At 44.1% G+C, this 26,068-nt stretch overlaps 1 long non-coding RNA gene across 1 annotated transcript in view; it reads left to right on the forward strand.

Annotated features, from left to right (window-relative positions):
- LOC138851278 (uncharacterized) overlaps positions 1-26,068 on the forward strand; it is a 124,356-nt gene that overhangs the window by 43,022 nt on the left and 55,266 nt on the right. The window contains exon 2 of the long non-coding RNA XR_011391116.1: positions 22,185-22,404. This is a non-coding gene — a long non-coding RNA (uncharacterized lncRNA). The remainder of the gene's footprint in view (positions 1-22,184; positions 22,405-26,068) is intronic.

Here is a 26,068-nt window from a genome sequence, read left to right on the forward strand (position 1 = left end):
TCCACCTTCTGGACTTGCAGAACAGTCCCCAAGTCCAGCTGCCCTGGAACCTGTGCCAGGTTCCCATCAGCAAGCTGGGAAACCTCCCCTACAGTAGACCAATCCTCCGCCAGCTCATCCAGAAAATTTTTGAGCATTTCCTTCAGGGGGAGTGCCAAGGCCTCCTGGAGGACACCAGGCACCACCTGCTCCACGACCTCTGTCACAGGTCCAAGCCTTCCCCGCGAGGGAGCACCCAACGTCTCAGACATCACACAACGTTCGTCACCTGCGGCCTCGTCTGCCCAAGTCAAACGTACTGCCCCTGCCACAGGCACAGAGGATGATATCTCCACGGGTATCAACACCAGCGACCTCACCACTTCCATCGGTCCTAGGGCAGCCACCTTGCCACACCCCATCAACATGTGATCAAAACTACCACACAAGCAACATGTCGCCATTTTTCTGCATACGTGACATACACTTGTGTCCTGAACTCCTCAAGGATGACAAAAGAGGGAATGGCCTTCCTCAACGTCGTTTTCAAAGTAAAGGATCCTTTAGGCAATCCAGCGTAGAGCCCATCCTTCCACCTTCCCAATGTCGCCGTATGCACCTCACCGTAAAACTAACACCTCACTAATGTCCACGGCGTCCACCTCAAAGGGACATTACAGATTCGTACCCAAGTGTAGGCTCGGGAAGCATCCCTCAGTCATATCTCCATCCTCGAAGTCACAGGAAGGCACTTCTCCTGGTATAAGGACACCGTCCATTCGTAGGCAGCCACCAAACAAAACTATGAAGATTCTCGATGTTCCATTCAATGTTATTCCATGCAGTTCATCATTGCCAATACCATAAGTATCTCTGATGATTGCTGGCAGCATTGCGGAAGCCGTGTCAGGTAAATCACACTCGAAGATGTCAACACACCATATTGTTGCAAAGTCTACCACCGGTAGCCATCATGGAGAAAACAGGAAGCTGCACAGGAAGGTCAACTCAAACAGGAGCGTCTGCGCAGCACAACCTCTCGGCCCAAGAGCAAAGAGGTCAATGACTTTCTTATCATCATAGTACACAGAGTAAAACATATGCCACAGTCTTGTGTCATCATCTGTGGATGACACCAAAATAAGCATGGTAATCACTTCATTAGATTTTTTAGATTAGATTTTGCCACAGAAGTGGCTAGTTTATTGTGCACCCCATATCCATCCTGTGGATGGTAGCACAAGAGCACATGGATATACAAAAGATCTAGTAACTAGGCCCCAGAAGAGTTAACAGGTGTACATTTAGATTTACATCTACATATCTACAGTTCACTTATCTGTTACAAGCCAATTTAGGAATAGTAGAAGCCAAAAAATTGCAGGAAAATATAAGCAGGGTTTTGCAGTGGGCAGTGGAGAACATTACGTTTACTGGCGATAAGTTCTAGCTAATTAGACATGGAAAGAATGATGAACTCAAAAGCGACACTGTATACAAAATGAAAGAAGATAATCAAATAGAACGAAAGGGGCACTTTATAGATCTTTATGTAATTATGTCGGTTGACCTTTTAAATACAATAAGGCCAATGTCATGACAGCCATGAAAATGATGGGCCGAAGGGAACTCTCGAAGGAAATAGTGTCAGTGGTGACACTATTCAAATTGCTTGTGCTCTCTCGTTTACTGTTCAGTGTTAACAGCCCCGTTCAGGGCAGGAGAGATATCAGAGCTGAAACAGGTTAAGAGGCCATTTATAACCCACAGAGCCAATAAAGCCTTTAAATTACTGGAGACTGTTGAATACAATAACAGCACACGATATAGGTGGAGAAATTGTCTCCTGGATCGAGGAACAGCCGACCAAAAGGCATCAGAGTTGGCACATATGAGGATAAATCAGAATGGACACCCATTATCGTTGGTGTTCCACAGGGGTCAGTACTGGGCCTCTTGTTGCTCACTATGTACATAAATGATGTAGGTGGGAGAATAAATAGCAACATTAGCAAGTTTGCTGATAATCAGTTATTAGACTGACTTACAGAGGAGGATGACAAAGATGATCCCATGTATCAGAAATCTTCCCTATGAGGATAGACTGATGACCCTGAACTGCACTCTCTCGAAAGGCGTAGAATTAGGGGGGATGTGATCTAGGTGTATAAATAGAAAACAGGAATAAACAAAGGGGATGTAAATAGCGTGCTGAAAAATTTCACCCAAGACTGGACTCGCAGCAATGGTTTCAAGTTGGAAAAAATCAGATTCAGGAAGGATATAGGAAAGCACTGGTTTGGTAATAGAGTTGTGGATGAGTGAAACAAACTTCCGAGTACACATATTCAGGCTAAAACGCTGTGTAGTTTTAAAAATAGGTTACATAAATACATGAGTGGGTGTGGGTGGGTGTGAGTTGGACCTGACTAGCTTGTGCTGCTGGGTCTGGTGCCGTGCTCCTACCTTGAGTGGAGGTGACCAGACTGGGAGGGTCATTGGGCTAATCCGGGGGGGGGGACATGGGCCTGTTCCGCATGGGTCAGTAGGCCTGTTGTAGTGTTCCTTCTTTATGTTCTTATGTAGACAACTTTTCAAGAGTCTTGTCCAGAATTTAGTAAATTATGAGAGAATAATACTGGGAGTCTTCAATATCTGTTATCAATAGCAAAATAACGGGCTATGTATCAGATATAAACAAATTTGTGGAGAAAATTATCCAGTAAAGGGGATATCTCTCAGCCCTCTGAAGGACTTAGCCCTCTCACAAAGGGCTAGTGGACTCTTCCTTCTTCCCACAACAGTTCTATTAGGAACACATGTATGTACCAGGCATCATCAGGGACACCTCCTTGTTAGAATTTCTGACCAACTACACAACGAGGTTAAACTTGAATTATTAATTTTTCCCCATAGCAGGAAAATTAAGGGAAACCTGCGCCCCACTTGGTCTATAAGTCAAGGACATTATGAGTTCTAGCCTACAGCTTAATAACAAGAAACCTGCGCTCTTGTGTTAAACATTGTTGCACAGACTAGCAACGAGTGTATATAAAGGTGAGTTCAGCATTTCCTTTGTGCTAAGGAGGAACTCGAGAACGGGCCCGCAGGACGGGGACAGATTGACTTCTGGACTCAGGGAGTACGTGCGTCACACAATTTCCCATTGAGAACAAAGACAACAGTGAATTTGTGTGGTAGACTGAAATACTATCAATCTCCACTATGAAATTTAATTAGTGTAAAACCAAAGAAAACGAGTGTATTGATCCTCGGTAATTCTGATAAAGTGTTAAAGTTTGTGTTGCGGTATGAACTCAGGCGTAATGAACAAAGGGATAAAATATCTCCCTACCGTGAATAACGAATAGTGTCAAAGTGACTGATGTGCACGAGGACAATATAACTATGCATCTGTAGCAGCCTACTCAAGACATCATTCCTGGCCTCCATGGCGCTGTCAATGCCATACGCTCACGTTACACAAGCAAGGTAGGGTTTATTTTCACTTTTATCACCAAAGATGAACAGCAGTCCATAGGTAGACAAGGTGATTAGGGCTGTCCTATTCGAGGTCGTAATTTGCGAGCTTTACGCCCGAACTCAGGCGAGTAGCTTACCACAATCCAGTAAATTGTTGTACTGGAAAATATACATAAGTTACGTTCTTAACCTTAACTATACTCGTCATTCTACAGCTCAGAGGTGAAGATTGAAACACATATGCAACATATGGGAATCTTTATTAAGGAAACGTTTTGCCACAGTGGCTTCATTAGTCATTGTGGCGAAACGTTTCCTTAATAAAGATTCCCATACGCTGCATGTCTCAATCTTCAACTTGTCGGTTTTCAAAACCATTTATCACACAGCTCAGAGGTGGAGCTACCACGACTCAAGCGAAGGAGACTTCTTGACCTCGGCTGCAAGAAGTCTAAGTCATCACTAAAGCTAAGTATATTTCAGTTTATGTCGGAATATAGACTTGGCTAGTAAATTTTCCCACAAAATTATATGATAAAATAGTTGCACTAAATTAATTAATGCATCAACAGGGTCAAACAGTTCTCAGCCACCATACTCGACCACATACTTGGTAACATTAGTCAGTCAGGCGCCATTACCACAGGTCTTGAAGATTGAGACACTTATGCAGCATATGGGAATCTTTATTCAGGAAACGTTTCGCCACACAGTGGCTCCATCAGTCCAATACAAAGAGGAAGGCGTAAGGCGAAACGTTTCCTGAATAAAGATTCCCATATGCTGCGTAAGTGTCTCAATCTTCAACTTGTCGGTTTTTCAAACCATTCATCACCACAGGTCTTAGTGATGAGTTCATCACCTCGGGAAATCAGAAACCAAGCTCTTTGTCACGAAAAGTAAACTGAAAAGGGTAAATACTTTTAATGTTCAGTGTAATAAGGATCCCATCACTATTATCTTCACTGAAATATCTAGGAATCTCCTTTAACCCAAGCATGTTAGGAGAATTTAGAGTGAATATTGTAATAAAAGCGAATGTCAGAGTAAAGTTCCTCTACAGACAGACACAGTGTTTACCTACCGAGGCTCGTACGACGCTACAATGTCATGTAGATTATTCTTGTTCTTCTGCCTTAACAAAACAAATGACAGATTAAAAATTACCCAGGACAAATTTTCGAGATTCATCCTGGATCTGGGTCCTAGAGATCATGTAAGCCAGGATAAATAATTGGATATGCTGAATGCTGAAGAGAGAGTATAACAACTGAAATTAAATCATGTTAATAAAATTGCTCACAAGAAGTGTCCAGAATATCTTGCTGCCAAGTTTGTCAAGGTTGGGGAACCACAGCAGGTGTGGTACTAGGGAAAGCGGACACAACTTTGACGTAGGTGGTCAGGCCTCAAACACCTTTTATTATACAACAATAACTGAGTGGCTCGGATGACCCGCACATATCAAAGTCTGTCCTGGCATGAACCTACAGAAAGGCAGGAAAGTATTTTCGTGTATAGTTAACATTGGTATACTTATTAATTACTCAGTTTATTTTATTTCTGTGTATTTTTTTACTGTAACTGTTTTTCACATAGTTAAGTTACTTAGTTGTTTTAATTTCCGTGGTTATAATCACGACTAATTTTTACTGTAATTTACCGATTGGCTTTAAATACTAAATATTTTCAAAGACACCAATGGAAATAAGTCACTTTGTCTGGCTTTATTTTTGTTATTATAGGTAAATTACACATAGGTTACTATGTACGACAACTGTACTTGTGTACCTGTACCTAAATAACTTTCTTGCTCCTTTTACGGCAGGAGCTGTCTACCACATGCCAACATAAACAGCTTTATAGAAAACCTCATCATTAGCTAAAATCTAAATGAACATCACGTCTTCAACATCATAGCATATTTATAGCAGCAGACATCCTGAATGTGTACAATTGCGCACTACTGCCTTGGAAAACCAAACCAACAGGAATAACAGAGGCTACTGCAACATCACTTGAGATTTCGTTCAGATTTTTAACCCCGGAGGGTTAGCCACCCAGGATAACCCAGGAAAGTCAGTGCGTCATCGAGGACTGTCTTATTTCCATTGGGGTCCTCAATCTTGTTCCCCAGGATACAACCCACACCAGTCGACTAACACACAGGTACCTATTTGCTGCTATGTGAACAGGACCACAGGCGGAAGGAAACGCGTCAAAATGTTTCTACCCCACCGTGAATCGAACCCGGGCCTTCGGTGTGTGAAGAGAGATTTGGGGGACAGGCCACGGGGTAACCACATATGACCACATTCTAGCACCTGTGCAGAGTAAAGGCTGTTTGTGTGGGTTCATGACTGTCTCAGTCATGAAATTCTACTTAGAGCCTGCTGCCTCACTCTAGCTCCTGAAAGAAAGGGTACTCACCTCTGTTCCACACAGGAGGCAGTGAGATAGTGACAGACCGTGTGATGTAGATCAGCTGTGCTTGTGAGATCAAAGGTAGACCTTGACCTAACCAACCAGTGTAAACTGTCACACCCCTTGCCTTGGCAGGCAAGTGTTAGAAATGTAGTAAGACACCTGGTGCTGTCTCAGTCTCAGGTTTTTGGTTCTTGACGGCGACAGTAAGGAGTGGTTAGTGACTCTGGAAGAATCTACCTTTGGTGTGAAAACACAAGGTGTGCACTTCATGGAGGGTGAATCCCAAAACCTGGAGTTTGGGAGGTGCAGAGAGCGCAATATAATTTCTAGGAAACAGCTAGAGAGAAGTGATATGGATGGAGCTCTGGCTTGTGTACAGACTCTGGGCTAGAGACTTGGGGAGAGCCCTTGCCTGTCTGCAGAGGGCTCTGAAGAGAGCTCTGTGAGAGGGCTGCTGGAGAGTCTCTGGGGAGACTGTTGTAAATCTGGGCAGAGTACTGGCTTGGAGCCGTGCTCGTGCTGTGCTGTGTTGGTCTTGGGACCTGTGGCTAGAGTCTGACTTGGTTCCTGTGGTAACGTATCTTACTGAAGTTACTGAACTTATATTGTAAGTTATATTCAGTTTTGTCAATTAATTGTATTCCTTGTCTCACTGCTTGTGTACAATCCCCATTTATCTAAGTCCAATCCTGTTGTTCTGTTCCCAGCTATATTACTGTACAACTTAAAAATAAAGCTGTGTTTGAGTGGAATAATAATATTCAGTCTCGTTATTTCTTATTCTTATTTTATTTATATAAGGTGGAGTGAGTGAAGAGTGGGCGAAGTATAGAGTAGTAAGAGAAGATGGTGTGGTCACCAGTGACCTCACATTACCTCCACTAATCTGTCATATTACCTACCTACCTCCTTTCCTCTCACTCCATTTACTCTCTGGTCTGGTGCGGGAGTTAGCTGATCTTGACACAAACCCCAGTCAACAAGTGCACACTAAATACAACTGGTGTACTTACATGCCAGGTGCTAGCTGTGGGTACACTTGAAGATACTTGTTTTAGAAGTCAGGGGCCACGATCTCGTCTGTAGTGAGCTTAGGGAGGTAATATATCCAGATCGCGGCGGTAACGGGTAATCCGCGGTATCCACAAGGGAAACTGCCCCGTCTGTTCACAGGTGTTAGCGTGACTGGCCCTAAGATGCGGCTCAGCTTTCCCTAGGCGCTTCTTGGCGGGAAAGAGGCTGCCTATGGCTTATTTAAATTAATGTGTATAGTGTAATTACTACTTTAAGCTAGACGACTTAGTCTAAATAAATGTAGTATTATGTAGTAATGGTAGTGTGTAAGTAGCCAAAAGAGTTACTAGCTAAGTCTAAGAATTAAGTCTATGTACAGGAGCTGGCACCTCACCAGCGTCGTACCCCCCCCCCCCCCCACCCCCACCATTCATACAGTCCACCAACTGGGAGGGGGTATAACTGCTCTGGGGAATCACCAAATTCCCCCACAGCACCTCAGACACCAGGCACTACCACAGACAATACTACCTATCGCTATCCCACCAAAATTATCCCATGGAACTAGAAAAATATTTAGACTCCATGATGTGGCATCAGAGACTCTTATAGTGGTAATCAGCAACACTGGTGGAGAGAACTGTACAGTTGCCATAACTTTAAATCTAATGTTCACACATTACACAATACAAAGCCTCTATAAGAGACATCGCCCATTAAAAACCAAACAGGTGACAGGATAGATTCAATAGCCCTCGGCTAACCGGTGACATCCTCAGGTTCATTGACAAAAATCATAGCTATGGGAAGCAGTACAAGTTAGGATTAATACCTGGGAACTAGCTAACAGATATACTGTTACAGCCGCTAAGCTCGTAAAACTCAAAGCACATATGTTACGCCAGCGGATTCAGTCTCATTAAAGAGGATTAAAGAGGATATGAAATATATCAGGAAACATTTTCTCAGATATTGGACAGAAGTAATTTAACTTAATGGACCTCCCCTACAAGACTCAGTAAATGGTTCTGGTCATACCGAAACATTGTCATAAGTAGCATTCTCCTATACACAGGTTATTTGTGTGTTGTTCCAGCCGGAGTATTGTGATTTTCATTCTTCTATTTATTTAAATGACTTCTGTACAAACTTAGCCAGTAAAAATTCTTCAAATTATTTGAATGACTTCTGGAACAAACCTAGTCAGTAAAATCCCAAACTCTTCTGACCAAGTTAGGGATCACCTCACTGAAAACCATCCATGTTCACTGTGTCTGTTCCCAACTATGTCAACAGAGGTTACCTCTAATTATGGCACTTAAAAAAAAAACCTGAAACACAATACATATACGTCCAATAATACGCCAGAAACATTCTTATGTCTTATAACCAATTATTGAAGCTTTGTTTAATAAACTGAAGCCAAAACTTTTCCTAACATACTTAAATTAGCTTTTGGTCACTTGACCGAGGCCTTCCGCTGGCATCGATCAGATACAAAAGCAGCAACCCAACATAAGTCAGTGATTACTGACCAATATCAAATTAGTGACAACTATCTAAAATATTTGAAGAAACACAATATATTATATAATTGGTGGAAGTTTGTCTTCAGGACGGGACGAAGTACCGGTGATGCGGTAATATAACTCACCTCAATTTATTCATCCCCTGAAAATAAAGAATAATTAATGGGCCTCTTTATTGACCTAAAAACATTACCTGGAGTCTACCTACCTGGAGGTTATTCCGGGATCAACGCCCCCGCGACCCGGTTCACGACCAGGCCTCCCGGTGGATCAGGGCCTGATTAACCAGGCTGTTACTGCTGGCCGCATGCAGTCCAACATACGAACCACAGCCCGGCTTATCCAGCACTGACTTTAGGTATATGTCCAGCTTTCTCTTGAAGGCAGCCAGGGGTTTATTGCTAATTCCCCTAATGCTTGATGGGAGGCTGTTGAACAGTCTTGGGCCCCGGACACTTATGTGTTTTCTCTTAATGTACCAAAGGCGCCCCTACTTTTAATTAGGGGTATTTTGCATCGCCTGCCCAGTCTTTTACTTTCGTAGGGAGTGATTTCTGTGTGCAGATTTGGGACCATTCCTTCCAAGATTTTCCAAGTGTAGATGATATATCTCTCTCTCCTGCGTTCCAACGAGTACAAGTCAAGTGCTTCTTGAGCCTAAAACCTTGAGTAAGAGACATTATCATAATGACTGTTAACACTCGCTCTTCAACAAACAGATTAATTAACATGGGGGTTTGAATAAATGGTTTTGAAAACTGGCAAGCTGATAACTGAGACACACTTGTGCAACATTGGGTATTTTAACTCTGGAAACTTTTCCAGAATAAAAATACGCAAATGTTGCACAAGTTGCTTATTTATCAACAAGAGTTCAACAAGGTAGTGTCCTGGATCCTTCACTATTCCACATCTACACATCACTGACTTTCCTAATGCTTCAAAGGGAGTTTTTTTTTTATTTTATTTAGAAATATGGCATTACTTGAAATAAGTATATAAAAACACATGACAGCCTATAGTATTAATACTACTGTACCGTCGTCAAGCAGAACGCCAAACTCACAACTATATATGGATAATCCCCTCTCCCTTTGTTCCCCTTTCCCATGAGCTGTCTCAAATCTTACATACATTTCATCAAACCTGTTGGATTCACCCAACAGAATTACATATATATAAACAAATCTGATATCCTGTACATCCCGATAAGGTGTACGTACATAAAGGCCGCAGACAGCCTCTTCCATCCCACAGTGATAGCCTACCTCCGACTACAAGAAATTATAGCACCGACATAAGTATTTCCTATATTTACGTCTAGGGATCCTATAAAAATTCCCCCTCCCCGCCCAGTGGTTATCCTCCCCTCCCCCTGCTATTCACAAACTAACAGACATATACCATTATAATAATGGCTGTTTGCCCAAAATCCTGAGCACATAAACATGTACGGACCAACAAAGGCTCACTAACACCACTACAGGTTATGTACCTATAAATAAAAAAAAAAAAAAAATACAGTGCAAAGCACAAAATAAATATTAAACAATTACATTTAATCAACAGGATATAACATGAAAATATGTATTTCCAAGACCTCTACAAGCAATAATACATTGCAAGCACATATAACAGATATTGATTAAATACGTTTAACAAACATGCTAAGACATGCAGCTATATAGTGACAGTACCTCCTCAAGCAATAACGCCACACACCTTAATTGCAAAATTATATCAGAACATCTCACCGAACACTGTTGAAGCTCTCAGGCCAAACAGGCCACAACGTGCAGTTATCTAGTGACTTTTTTTTTTATATTTTTATTTAAAACATAGGACAAATACAATAATGTATAAGAGTATAAAATTAAAAACCATACTAGATATTACAAAACCTCTAGTACACAATCCTGGTACATTTAAAGAACACCATAGATCATGGCCATATTACAACCATATACATAACCCACAACCATATACATAACCCACAACCATATACATAACCCACAACCATATACATAACCCACAACCATATACATAACCTACAACCATATACATAACCCACAACCATATACATAACCCACAACCATATACATAACCCACAACCATATACATAATCCACAACCATATACATAACCCACAACCATATACATAACCTACAAACCCTCCTTTTACAATAATCATTATTGCCAGTGGAGACACAGCTGACACTTCTACCCCCCCCCCGTATGTACAGTCACCGTTCTAAATAACATACATTAATTATCCTAATGAATGGTCATAACACTGACCTCATCAAAACCTTAATGAGTATTTAACTAAGAGTTGGTAGTGCATCAACAAGACACAACATAAATTTACAGACTAAAACAGATATGAAACATTACATTCCTATACACATACACTGTAATAAGTAGAAGAATATACACCACCAATATAATATCAAATATTAATGTTAACCATGAATTATAAACTTTGAAAACATTGCATATGGTGAAGTTCACACTCAAAATGCAAGATAATACACCACATGCTACATTAGCGGTACAATACTAGGCTATGTAAATAATTAAAAGAACCCAAGACTAGAACATGAATAAGTATTATCCAATGGTTCATCATGATTTTAGTAACTTAACAAAACCAAACTTCTTATAACACCTAACACGTCAACATGCAAACTTATCAACACGTAACCTACATTCCACAAGACTATACTTTCGCTGTGCCTTCTAGCACGTGCCTAACTAGTATTACTTACAAATATAGGTACAAAAATTTTTATCTAGAGACTTTTATTTTTATTTAAAACATAGAACAAATACAATAATGTATAAGAGTATAAAATTAAACCATACTAGACATTGCAAAACCTCTAGCACACAATCCAAGTACAGAAAATAAACACCATATATAATGACCATATTACAACCATATACATAACCCACAACCATATACATAACCTACAAACCCTCCTTTTACAATAATCATTATTACCAGTGCAGAAACACAGCTGACACTTCTCCCCCCTTAACATATGTACAGTCCCCGTTCTAAATAACATACATTAATTATCCTAATTAATGGCCATACTCTGACCTCATCAAAACCTTAATGAGTATTCACTAACAGTTGGTAGTGTATGAACAACAAGACACAAAACATAAATTTACAACTAAAACAGATATGAAACATTACATTCCTATACACATACATCGTAAAGAGTAAAAGTAATATACACCACAATATAATATCAATTATTAATTTAACAATCATGAAATATAAATTTTTCAAAACAACCTTGCATAACGGGAAGTTCACACTCAAAATGCAAGATAATACACCACATGCAACATAGCGGTACAATACTAGGCTATGTACACATTTTAAAGAACCCAAGATTACAACATGAAAAAGTAATATCCAAATGGTCTATTATGATTTTAGTAAGTTACCAACACTAAACTCCTTATAACATCTATCACGCCACATATAAACTTAACAAACCGTGTCACACATTCCACAAGACTTCATTTTATGAGTAATTCAAGATCTCAGTGCCACACAACGCCACAACCATACACACACAGACGTACGGAACCATTCATAATACATACACGTCACTCCCTAAAACCCGCGCTCTACCCTGAAGTCTCTAACATACCGTTTGGTGCTATCACGGGGGGAGTCCAGCCCCCCCGTTGCCTTACCCCACCCGCAGTTGCAGCAACATTTGAACAGTAAGACATCGATACTTTGCCGGAAAACTATTATCCCAACTTCTACCATATATGAGTTTATTTCTGCAATACGTTCTGTAGATACCTGCCGCAATTGCCCTGATCCTACCTGATCCCCCGGTTTCCCGCATACCCCACGAGATATAGAGGAAATCAGCCACCACGTACATTATTGCTCTTCGTACCTCACTTGATACTCCGCTAACTTCCAATGTTAAGGCCCGTAAGGTTGAAATACTTCCCCCACTAAGAAAATCTAAAACCCGCCCCAACCACGAACGAACTTTGTCCAAGGTATCACAAAAGTAGACAGCATGAAAAGCTGTTTCTTCAAGACCGCAACGCAAGCAATCCGCCTCCCTTACCAAACCCATCCTATTTAAGACCGATTTTGATGCTAAAATCCCCATGACAAATCTGTACACCAATTCACGAACCCTTGGTGCCAACTTAAGTTTACAAAATCCTTCCCATATTTCCCCCCAATTATACAGCGGAAAAACAGACAATCCCTGTACAATTTCCCTACGACAACATATGCTGACCATTTGCCCCACCTGGATCTGTTGCGCATTTCTCAACTTTAACAACAAACGCAGCATGTCCTCACACTCTATTAATCCCCTGCCGCTCCACCATTTACGCATTTCGATCATTACCCGACCCACCCAGATGCCCTTCTCACCGCCCGCCCTAATTGTTTGCAATCCTAATGGCGCTAAAGCTAACCTATGACACTGAGCTTGACTCTATCATCATTACTGATTCTATGTCATCATTGAAGGCTCTTGGCTCATATAATGACTCCAACAACATGCTCATTGGGGAAGCCAGGTATAGATACTCAAAAATTAGGGACAAAGGAATTAATGTACAATTGCTATGGATCCCATCACACATTGGATTACTCCTTCATGATAAAGTTGATATGTTAGCCAAGAAGAGTATCCAGAAGGAGAACGTAGAATATAACTTTGGTATAACTGTGTCTAGCATTAGGAATAATATTAGGAGAGAAGTAAATAATGAAGATGATTGTTATAGGAATGCAGTTAGAAGCCTGAGTAGATCTATAACCCACTATGATAACATGAACATAGATAAGTATGTTTATGGAGCAACTTGCAATGTGAACAGACTGACTGATGTTGTAGTGGCCAGGCTTAGGCTTGGTTACAAGTACTTCTGGCAGTTTGGGAGACACACAGATGATGATCAAACTAAATGTAAATTATGTGATCAGGCATATGGTCACTCTCTTGAACACTATGTGCTTAATTGTCCACTTATTGAGGAATACAGAGACAGACAGTATAATAACCTATGTGACATGTCAAGATATCTTATTAATGAAAATAAGATACCAGATATACTAAGCAAATTTCCTAAATTTGCTTGTAACAGATAAGTGAACTATAGATATGTAGATATAAATCCATATGTATTCCTGTTAACCCTTTGGGGCCTAGTTCCTAGGCCTTTTGTGTATCCACATGCTCTCGCGCTACCGTCCACAGGATGGATATGGGGTGCACAATAAACTAGCCACTTCGGTGGAAAAATCTAAAAATCCTAAGGAACCGCTGCTTTACATAGAGGGCCTTCACCCGTGGCCCCAAAGCCAAGAGACCTAAACCCCCACGACGAACATGGGTCATGACAACCTCCCGACTTAACCAAGCCCTCCCGAAACCCCAAACATAACGTAAGACCCTTCTCTGCAGTTCCTGAATATCCGTATCTCTTAAAGGGTACACCGCGGCCACACTATAAACAAGTGTATTAACCACTACTGTCCTCTGTTGCAACGAGACATCCCCAGCTCCTAACCCCCGAAGTCGATCTAAAGCCTTGTTAACCACCAATTCAGAGTTTACCCTTCGGCTCTCCCTCTCATCTGCCATGTACACGATGCCACATATTCTAAGTTGCACCACGACTGACCACCCATACCTTTTGCCCAACCTCCCCCCCACCCATGTACCCACCTCCAATAATTTCGATTTTGCCTTGTTAACGCACATTCCTGACTCTGCCCCAAAAAACTCAACAATCCATCCCACGATCTGCAAATCCTCCTCCCCTTTTAACAGAATTGTGGTATCATCTACGTACCCGACCACACGCGCTGCATGGTCACTGCTCAGCGTTCCACGCCTCAAACCACCATCCACCAGCTCATAAAATGGGTTTTGCATACAAGCAAAAAGCAGCTGGGAGAGGGGGCACCCTTGCCTCAAACCCCTTTCCATATGGACCGGCTGAACCAATTTACCGTTTACCTGTACGCGTACCATAGCCGTGGCATACAAGGTATCCACCCATCTTGCAATTCCCTCTCCAAAACCCTGCTTCAATAAAATAAGCCTCAATAAATCCCTATCAACACAGTCATAAGCATTTTGCCAGTCAAGCCCGAGGACACCCCCCCCCCTTGACATTCCTCCAAAAACTCCCGAATACGTACATGTCCGTCCCTCATGCTCCTACCTGGTATGCCTAGCTGTCCCTCGTGAATAACCGACCCCATAACCTTCCTCATTCTGTTTCCTAAAACTTTTGCAAAGATTTTATAGTCAGAGCACATAAGAGATATTGCTCTATATGCACTCAGACCCCTCCCCCCTCCCTTTTTGGGCACCAACACAACTACCCCCGTACTTGGTGACATACCTAACCTCCCCTCCATGAGCATGCAATTTAATACATCAACCAAACAATGCTTAATACTTCCCCAATGCGCCCTATAAAAATCATTCGAAATGCCATCTATACCTGGTGCCTTTCCTTTACTCATACTAAAAATCGCCTCCTCTACCTCCTCCACTCGAATTCTACCTTCTAGTACCGTTCTATCCCTGTCACTTATAACTTTTCTGAAATCCCTCCTCACCAGGCCGCCCTCATGGACCCCCCCTACTCCCCTCCGTAGCTTTTCCCCAAACCATAGATCAGCATAAAAACTCATGCTGTCCGTGGTGAGGAGCACTTGACCCGGCAGGTAACCACCCAAACCCGTGCATACTTCCAATTGCAAGAGGGACGTCGCCTGTTGCCTGACCCTAAATTTGCTCAAGACACAACCCGAAGGTTTGTCACCCCAGAGCACTTCTTCCATACCTGCTCTGACTCTAACCGCATTGAAACGTTCATTGTGAATTTCTGCAAGTCGACTATGAAGTTGTTCAATGTCGTCATACCTACTACTCCCGCCCCCCACATAGTAATCATTTAGCTGCCCCTCCAGATAGTTTTGCAGCCCATACCTCCACCTCGCCTCCTCTTTTCCCCGCTTCTTATAATAACTCGCTATTCCAGGTTTGGCACGCGTTTCCCACCATTCCAACAAACATTCACCTGCCCGTCGCGTTTCCCAAATATTCTTCCACCAGTCCTGAAAAGCTGACCCATCCCCCTCCCCCTCCAATAGCCGCACGTTCAGTTTCCAATAACCTGGATAAACCTTGATCATTCCATCCCAGTTCAAGTCTGCTAGCACTGCACGGTGATCTGAAATCCCCACATCAAAGGTCTGTACGTGCCCAACTCTAATTCCTTGTGTTACATAAAGTCTATCCAGGCGTGCCGCATAGCCCCTGCAAACGAACGTATGCTCCATCCCCCACCCACCCCGCCCCACCACATCGTAAACCCCTGCATCCCCCAGCAGATTCCGTAAGACAGGTAAAACGCACCCCGCCCCCCTCGGCTCAACATCACTATGGCGGATAACGCAATTCCAATCCCCACCCATGACGGTAATGAACGGCAAACCCCGAGCGTAAAACGTTAAATCCTCCCTCACAAAATCTATTTTAACTTTAGTGTTGCTTTCTGCAGGCATGTAAACGCCAATAAAACAAACCCTCACCTCACCCCAGTACCCATCTACCCTCACCACCCTCCCACCTCCCCCCTCCTCCCATCTTAAGACACGCCAAGGGCTGGACTCCTTCACCGCTATAGCTACCCCACCCTTTAATTTTAAAGAACTGCTAACATACATTCTGTAGCCTTTTAACCGTAAGTCTCGCCCAAACTTATAATTGTGTTCTTGTATGAAACATACGTCCACAGCGTACCTGCGCAAGAACCACTCCATCCACACACACTTAAACTCTGCCCGCAGGCCATTTACATTGATGGTAACACACTTGAATTCACAAAAGGAGGTTTTCCTCTATGTTTGTGGGTCTTTCCCGTTCCCACACGTACATTACACTGACCTTCTTTGACCTTTGACTTCCCAAGGCCCCCCTCACCCCCCCGTGTCCTACCCATATGCTGGGCGCTTGCCATAACCCCGGCTGCAAGAGGCGCCTCAGCCACTTTCGACCACAATTTCTTCCCTGGCCGCTGTCCCGGTGTCAGGACCTCGTCCATATCCGACACTCCTGCCGTCCGTTTGCGGGAACCACCTTCCACACACATCTCCTCACCAGCCGAAGCCTCCTGGTGGACTTCCACCACCACCTCATGCAACCGTGTCATTGTAGTCACGTCCAGGTCTCCCATATTTGGCGAATCATCCTTCACCACTTCTTGACACTCCAGTGAAACGTCTGGGCTATGCTCTGCCCCATCCAGGAGATCGTTTAGCACGTTCTCCAGCAAACTTTCCTGTGACAACTCCACAGGCTCCGTAGGCCCCACAGGTGGCGTGGTCACGTTTGTAGTGTCCACCGACAGGGTGGCACACGCCATAGACCGCATCTCCTCTTGTTGTACTTCCTCACTCCAAAGCGTAGGTCGTTGTTCAGGCGATGGACCAGTCTCCAGATCAAAGGCCTCGGTTCTTAGGACCGCAGGAGAAGGTTCCCAGATACGTACAACCAGGCATCTGGAGCACTGAGCAGCCATATGGTCATACGAGTTGCATAACCTGCATGTCTTACGTTGGCCTGCATAGTGAACAAAAACTTGGGTCCTGTAGTGTTCTAGATAAACGTAAGATGGAATCGGCTGTTTTAATGTCATCTTTAGGGTGCAGGAGCCTTCCGGGAGCCCCTCGCTCCCTCCATACTCCCTTGGTCGCTGCATGTACCGTGCCGTATTTACCAAAAACTTTCCGAATAACATACTCCTCTGCCTCGAAAGGCACGTTCCTTACTTTGACCCAGGTGACGTATGTGGAGACGTCATGCAGGCATACCTTTACGGCTGAATTCACCGCCATTTTCCTCTCTTGAAAATCTTCCACAATCTTGGAGTAAAAGCCGGCATTTGCGAATTTTACAAAAAACCTCGACATCCCATTGAGAGCCACACCATATAATTCCTCAGTGGGGATGCCATAGACGTCACGAATAATGGTAGGCAAAAAGACATGCATTGTTGCACCACTGAGAGAGCCACGAATAAATTCCACACAGACCGTGTTTACTCTTCTACCCTGACGATCCGCCATCTTGTGTACTGTAGTACACGGTTCGCCACCAGGTGTAAGCAAGAGCAGGCTCAGAAAGCGTCCTCTCAGCCCGCAGGTTGAGAGACGAATGATCTAGTGACTGTGCCACTTCAAACAATAATGCCACACACATTAAATACAAAAATATATCACATTATCTCTGAACACTGTTCAAAACCTCAGGCCTCACACCATTCAGTGCAAAGCACCCAGAACAAATGTTGATGCAAGTACATGTAACAAACAGGATAAAACATCCAGATTACAGTGACAGAACCTCTTCAAGCAATAATGCCACACACATTAAATACAAAATTATATCAAAGCATAGCCGGACAATAAACGGTAATGCTATATGAGAAGCTTATCACACATATTTATATACTACACTCAAAGCCCACTTCCCCCAAAACCCTTCTAATTCATAATCCCACACACATAGTCAAAACTCTGCGACACACCCCAACACGCAATCCTCCTCCGGGGGAGGCCAGCCCGTTCATACCCCTGACAATCTATAAAACCCATAAATCTTTCAATTGGAAATCTCTATAGCCCTCCGGAAAATCACTCTCCCACCTCTTCCCATATATTTCCCCGTTGCGATACTTTGTCCTATAAAAAGTTGCAACTAGGGCCATCTTACGTCATTGCCCATGATATAAAGGCGAAATCTACTACTAAGTAAGCCACTGCCCTTTGAACTTTCACCCCTACCCCACCTACATCTAAATTGAGCACTCGCAAAACTGACAACCCTACCCCCCCACATATGGAATCACTTTCCCCAACCATTCCCTCACAACCCCTAGGAATTCGCAAAAGTAGACTACAGGAAAAGCCAACTCATCTACCCCACAATCTTGACACTCCCCACCCTCCCTTATCCGTCTATGACGTAAAACTACCCCTGATGGCAAGATTCCGTGGAGAAACCTATACATTACCTCCTTCACACGCAGCCAGATACGCAACCCTTTTAACCGGCCCCAAATGTCTTCCCAAGCATACATTGGGTATGCCCCTTCCACAGCCACAGCCACCCTAGGCCATAGCTTCCTCTCTAAAGACCCTGCCTGCATGTTCTTCGGATCTCTGACGAGCATTAATACAAGCAACAACTCCTCACAATCTCGCAAATCCCATCCCCTCCACTATCTTCAAATATCTTCCTGCACAATCCTCAACTCTCCACCCCCCCTCCCCACGCACCCGTAGGAACCCATGCTTTACATATACGTTCTTCAACCTTCGTTCCAAGTGAATTAGCCCCAGCCCTCCCATGGCCACCGGAAGTGTTACCACCCCATTTCTTAACCAATCGCATCCCAAACCCCAAATAAAATGGAAAACCGTATCCAACAATTTCCGGACATCCCCATACACCAAAGGGTACAATGCTGCCACATGCTATATTTTACTAAACAGAAGCACATTGACCACAATGACCCTCTGGTGTAGCGTAAGATGTGTCGGCCACAACCCAGTCAATCTTGCCAGCACTCTATCTACTACACCCTTTGAATTAACCTCCCTCGCCATCCGTGCATCGCCCATATACACCACACCGCAAATCTTCAGCTGATCCACAACGCACCACCTCACCCCCTTACCCCTCACCCTAACCCTCCCGGTTATTCCATGCCCCTAATCTTATGAGCTTTGATTTATCCACATTCACTGCCATACCTGTTGCAGCCCCAAAAACATCCACAACCCTCCCAGACCCTCCAATCCCTCCCTCCCACTCACTAGGACTGTCATGTCATCAACATAACCTATGATACCAGGTCTCCTACCATTTAGATCATCCCTTACCCCCTCCTGTACCCATCATTCCACTGCCCTGTAAGAAGGGTTCTGTAAACATGCAAATAGTATTTGTGATAGTGGGCAGCCCTGTTTCAGTCCTCTGCCCATTAGTACATGCGATCCCACCCTCCCATTAATCTGCACACACATTCTGGCTCCCTGATATAAAGTACGTGTCCATCTCACTATTTCCTCCCCAACCCCTGCCACCTCATGATTCTCCACAAAGCATTCCTCTCGACACTATCATACACCGCCCTCCAATTCAGCACTAATATCCCTCCTTTCCCCTCACATGGACACTCAATAAACCTTCTAATAACCCCATGCCCCTCATACATTGATCTCCCTGGTATCCCATATTGGCCTCCTACTATAACCTTTCCAATGACCCTCTTAATATGGTTTCCCAAAATTTTCGCAAAGAGTTTGTAGTCTGCACACATGAGGGATATCATTCGATAATCCCTCACCGTGTACTATTACCCATTGGTACCAAAACTACAATTACTGTCGCTTGCAACTCCCCCAATTCACCCCGCTCTTTCATGATATTAAACAGTTTCACCAAAAAGTCCTTCAATACACCCCAATGCTGTATATAAAAGTCGGCAGGCAGCCCATCTATCCCCGGCACCTTACCCCGACTCATACCAATTAATGCCTCAACGATAGTCCCCTGTAACTGTTCCCTATCATCCTTGTCAAGCACACACTGCACCCAATCTCCCGTCTCCCTTAACGCCCCCTCACTGACACCCGCACTTTTCATATATGCACTAAGCCAAGCATCAAAAAATACCCCCATCCCCTCCATTGTAACCAGCTCTTGCCCCTCCCTATACCCCTCTATGTCCTCATGGACCCGCAATCCTACCATTTCCATAGCAACGCGCAGACGTGCCTGCCCTCGCAGGACACACACCAACGGCCTATCGCCCCATATCACCTCCTCTAACCCCCCTAAAACCCTTACCGCATCAAACCGTTCATTTTGCAATTCCTTGAGTCTATCCTTCAGTCCCTCTATGTCTGCCATTGAGGCTCCCCCCCCCCTCCCTCTCTCATAATACTCCCTTAACTGCCCCTCAAGATACCTAATAAGCCCATAAGCCAGCTGGTTCTCATGCCTTCCCTGACGAACATAGAATTCTCGAATCCTCGTCTTTGCCGTTGTATCCCACCAACTCAACACATCCCACTTCAGGCGTGCCCAGTCCCACAAACTTTCCCACAAAAGTGCAAGTAAGACCCTCCCTCGACATCTTGAAGTAACCGAACATTCAATTTCCAATAGCTCTTATACCTGTTTGGCCATCCCTCCCATCCCAATTCCACCAAAACACCTATGTGATCTGAAAAAAAAAAACATATCCAAGACACTTACTCTCCGAACCACTGCTTTTATCGTTACATATAGTCTGTCCAGCCTCGCTGCATGCCCCTGCCTCACAAAGGTGTGCTCCACCTCCCACGCTTCACAGGGAGTTAAATAATTTCTGATTGCTGATGACTCAATTTTTCCCACTTCAAATGTCGATCCAGCACTAAACAACAGTGTAACAACTGCTTGCATCACAACTAAGAACTCGCACTAAACAACAGTGTAACAACTGCTTGCATCACAACTAACAACTCGCACTAAACAACAGTGTAACAACTGCTTGCATCACAACTAAGAACTCGCACTAAACAACAGTGTAACAACTGCTTACATCACAACTAACAACTCACACTAAATCTTGACAAAACCATTTATATAATGATTCGGGGCAAAATAAAACATGTTCTTTTGAACAAAAACAATAACAATACATCAGTCGAAAAGCAGGATGAGGGTAAATTTTTCGGGATACACATAGATACCTAACTATATTTTAACACACATCCAGAACATTTCTAGAAATATATCTAAGTCTTTACTGAGGAAATGTTCAGCCAGCCAGTGAGTCCGTCAGTCCATTACAAAGAAGAAGGGTGGAGGATGAGAAGGAATTTGGTGTAATCAGTCCCTCAGCCTGGAGTCAATTTTGAAAAAAGTATTGGTTTATATACTGCAGTCAGGTGAGTTGAAGCAGCAGGAGGCGGAGTCACAGTGGTTGTATCTACTAATGTAAGAAGATCAAATTAGACAAGCATTGTGGAATACCTTGTATGAAGATCCCAAGATGTTGCAGTGTTTGAGAGATGTCAATACCGACAAATTGAAGAATGAAATATTTCTGCAACATTTGAGAATCTTTATTAAGGAGATGTTTCGCCAAATAGCGGCATCTTCAGTCCAATACAAAACGAATGACGGAGGATAAGGAATAAGAGGTAATCAGTCCCTAAGCCTGAAATCGAAGTGTACAGTCCACCACCAATCTAAAAAAAAGTACAGCATATGCTGGAAGAAGTGACTTATATACTACAGTCAGGTGAGCTGAAGAAGGAATATTTTGTGTTACTCTATCAAAAGCTTTACTAAAATCTAAATAACTCGCTAGTTAATTAATTTACTAATTTATTAATAAGCTGAGCTTGTAATTCATTTAATAAATTAACTTGCTACTTAGCTAACTAATTGATCAACTGTTTAAAAATGGTTTATATGACAGTTTACCAACTAACTCGCAATTTAGAGTGTAACATCTGTCTACCTCATGATCCACACGCGTTATCACGCACAGATAACCTACTGAATTTTGTTATGAGAGAAATAATATTTCAAGCTGAGACTAATTCTTATGATTATTTGGGTCTAGTTCAGATATTTTACTCTATTAAGTTTTGTGCTGCCGGCAGGAAATTAAAGCAGTGACTACGACAACTGCAGCTGTAGTTGTAGAAGCAGCAGCAACTACAGTAACGACATCATTTGCAGCAACAGCAGCAATAGCAGCAACAGTAGCAGCAGTACAGCAGTACAGCAGCAGCAGCAACAGCAGCAGCAGCAGCAGCAGCAGCACCATCATGATCAAGGTGGCTGTAACAGTCTTAGTGGTGATAATTAATATTGTCACAGGTGAGTCTCAGACAACTTCCCTTCCATGAGTCAGAACACATCACCACACAGTCAGCCCTCATCACCACCCAGTCAGCCCTCAACACCACCCAGTCAGCCCTCATCACCACCAAGTCAGCCCTCATCACCACCCAGTCAGCCCTCATCACCACCCAGTCAGCCCTCATCACCACCCAGTCAGAAGTCTTCACCACCCAGTCAGACCTCATCACCACCCAGTCAGCCCTCATCACCACCCAGTCAGCCCTCATCACCACCCAGTCAGCCCTCATCACCACTCAGTCAGCCCTCATCAACACCCAGTCAGCCCTCATCACCACCCAGTCAGCCATCATCACCACCCAGTCAGCCCTCATCACCACCCAGTCAGCCCTCATCACCACCCAGTCAGCCCTCATCACCACCCAGTCAGAAGTCTTCACCACCCAGTCAGACCTCATCACCACCGTGTCAGGCCTCATCACCACCCAGTCAGCCCTCATCACCACTCAGTCAGAAGTCTTCACCACCCAGTCAGAAGTCATCACCACCGTGTCAGGCCTCATCAGCACCCAGTCAGCCCTCATCACCACCCGGTCAGACCTCATCACCACCCAGTCAGACCTCATCACCACACAGTCAGACATCATCACCACAGAGTCAGACATCATCACCACACAGTCAGACCACATCACCACACAGTCAGACATCATCACCACACAGTCAGGCATCATCACCACACAGTCAGACATCATCTCCACACAGTCAGACATCACCACACAGTCAGACATCATCACCACACAGTCAGACATCATCACCACACAGTCAGACATCATCACCACACAGTCAGACCACATCACCACACAGTCAGACATCACCACACAGTCAGACATCATCACCACACAGTCAGACCACATCACCACACAGACATCATCACCACACAGTCAGACATCATCACCACACAGTCAGACATCATCACCACACAGTCAGACATCATCACCACACAGTCAGACATCATCACCACACAGTCAGACATCATCACCACACAGTCAGACCACATCACCACACAGTCAGACATCATCACCACACAGTCAGACATCATCACCACACAGTCAGACATCATCACCACACAGTCAGACATCATCACCACACAGTCAGACATCATCACCACACAGTCAGACATCATCACCACACAGTCAGACATCATCACCACACAGTCAGACATCATCACCACTCAGTCAGACATCATCACCACACAGTCAGACATCATCACCACACAGTCAGACATCATCACCACACAGTCAGACATCATCACCACACAGTCGGACATCATCACCACACAGTCGGACATCATCACCACACAGTCGGACATCATCACCACACAGTCAGACATCATCACCACACAGTCAGACATCATCACCACACAGTCAGACATCATCACCACACAGTCAGACATCATCACCACACAGACATCACCACACAGACATCATCACCACACAGACATCATCACCACACAGACATCATCACCACACAGTCAGACATCATCACCACACAGTCAGACATCATCATCACACAGTCAGACATCATCACCACACAGTCAGACATCATCACCACACAGTCGGACATCATCACCACACAGTCAGACATCATCACCACACAGTCAGACATCATCACCACACAGTCAGACATCATCACCACACAGTCAGACATCATCACCACACAGTCAGACATCATCACCACACAGTCAGACATCACCACACAGTCAGACATCATCACCACACAGTCAGACATCATCACCACAGTCAGACATCATCACCACTCAGTCAGACATCATCACCACACAGTCAGACATCATCACCACACAGTCAGACATCATCACCACACAGTCAGGCATCATCACCACACAGTCAGACATCATCACCACACAGTCAGACATCATCACCACACAGTCAGACATCATCACCACACAGTCAGACATCATCACCACACAGTCAGACATCATCACCACACAGTCAGACCACATCACCACACAGTTAGACATCATCACCACACAGTCAGACATCATCACCACACAGTCAGACCACATCACCACACAGTCAGACATCATCACCACACAGTCAGACATCATCACCACACAGTCAGACCACATCACCACACAGTCAGACATCATCACCACACAGTCAGACATCATCACCACACAGTCAGACATCATCACCACACAGTCAGACATCATCACCACACAGTCAGACCACATCACCACACAGTCAGACATCATCACCACACAGTCAGACATCATCACCACACAGTCAGACATCACCACACAGTCAGACATCATCACCACACAGTCAGACCACATCACCACACAGTCAGACATCATCACCACACAGTCAGACATCACCACCACACAGTCAGACCACATCACTACACAGTCAGACATCATCACCACACAGTCAGACATCATCACCACACAGTCAGACATCATCACCACACAGTCAGACATCATCACCACACAGTCAGGCATCATCACCACACAGTCAGACATCATCACCACACAGTCAGACATCATCACCACACAGTCAGACATCATCACCACACAGTCAGACCACATCACCACAAAGTCAGACATCATCACAGTCAGACATCATCACCACACAGTCAGACATCATCACCACACAGTCAGACATCATCACCACACAGTCAGACATCATCACCACACAGTCAGACATCATCACCACACAGTCAGACATCATCACCACACAGTCAGACATCATCACCACACAGTCAGACATCATCACCACACAGTCAGACATCACCACACAGTCAGACATCATCACCACACAGTCAGACATCATCACCACACAGTCAGACATCATCATCACTCAGTCAGACATCATCACCACACAGTCAGACATCATCACCACACAGTCAGACATCATCACCACACAGTCAGACATCATCACCACACAGTCGGACATCATCACCACACAGTCAGACATCATCACCACACAGTCGGACATCATCACCACACAGTCAGACATCATCACCACACAGTCAGACATCATCACCACACAGTCAGGCATCATCACCACACATACATCATCACCACACAGACATCATCACCACACAGACATCATCACCACACAGACATCATCACCACACAGACATCATCACCACATAGTCAGACATCACCACACAGTCAGACATCATCACCACACAGTCAGACATCATCACCACACAGTCAGACATCATCACCACACAGTCGGACATCATCACCACACAGTCAGACATCATCACCACACAGTCAGACATCATCACCACACAGTCAGACATCATCACCACACAGTCAGACATCATCACCACACAGTCAGACATCACCACACAGTCAGACATCATCACCACACAGTCAGACATTATCACCACACAGTCGGACATCATCACCACACAGTCAGACATCATCACCACACAGTCAGACATCATCACCACACAGTCAGACATCATCACCACACAGTCAGACATCATCACCACACAGTCAGACATCATCACCACACAGTCAGACATCATCACCACACAGTCAGACATCATCACCACACAGTCGGACATCATCACCACACAGTCGGACATCATCACCACACAGTCGGACATCATCACCACACAGTCAGACATCATCACCACACAGTCAGACATC

The sequence above is a fragment of the Cherax quadricarinatus genome, unplaced genomic scaffold (genome assembly GCF_038502225.1).
Source record: "Cherax quadricarinatus isolate ZL_2023a unplaced genomic scaffold, ASM3850222v1 Contig243, whole genome shotgun sequence".
NCBI lineage: Eukaryota > Metazoa > Arthropoda > Malacostraca > Decapoda > Parastacidae > Cherax > Cherax quadricarinatus.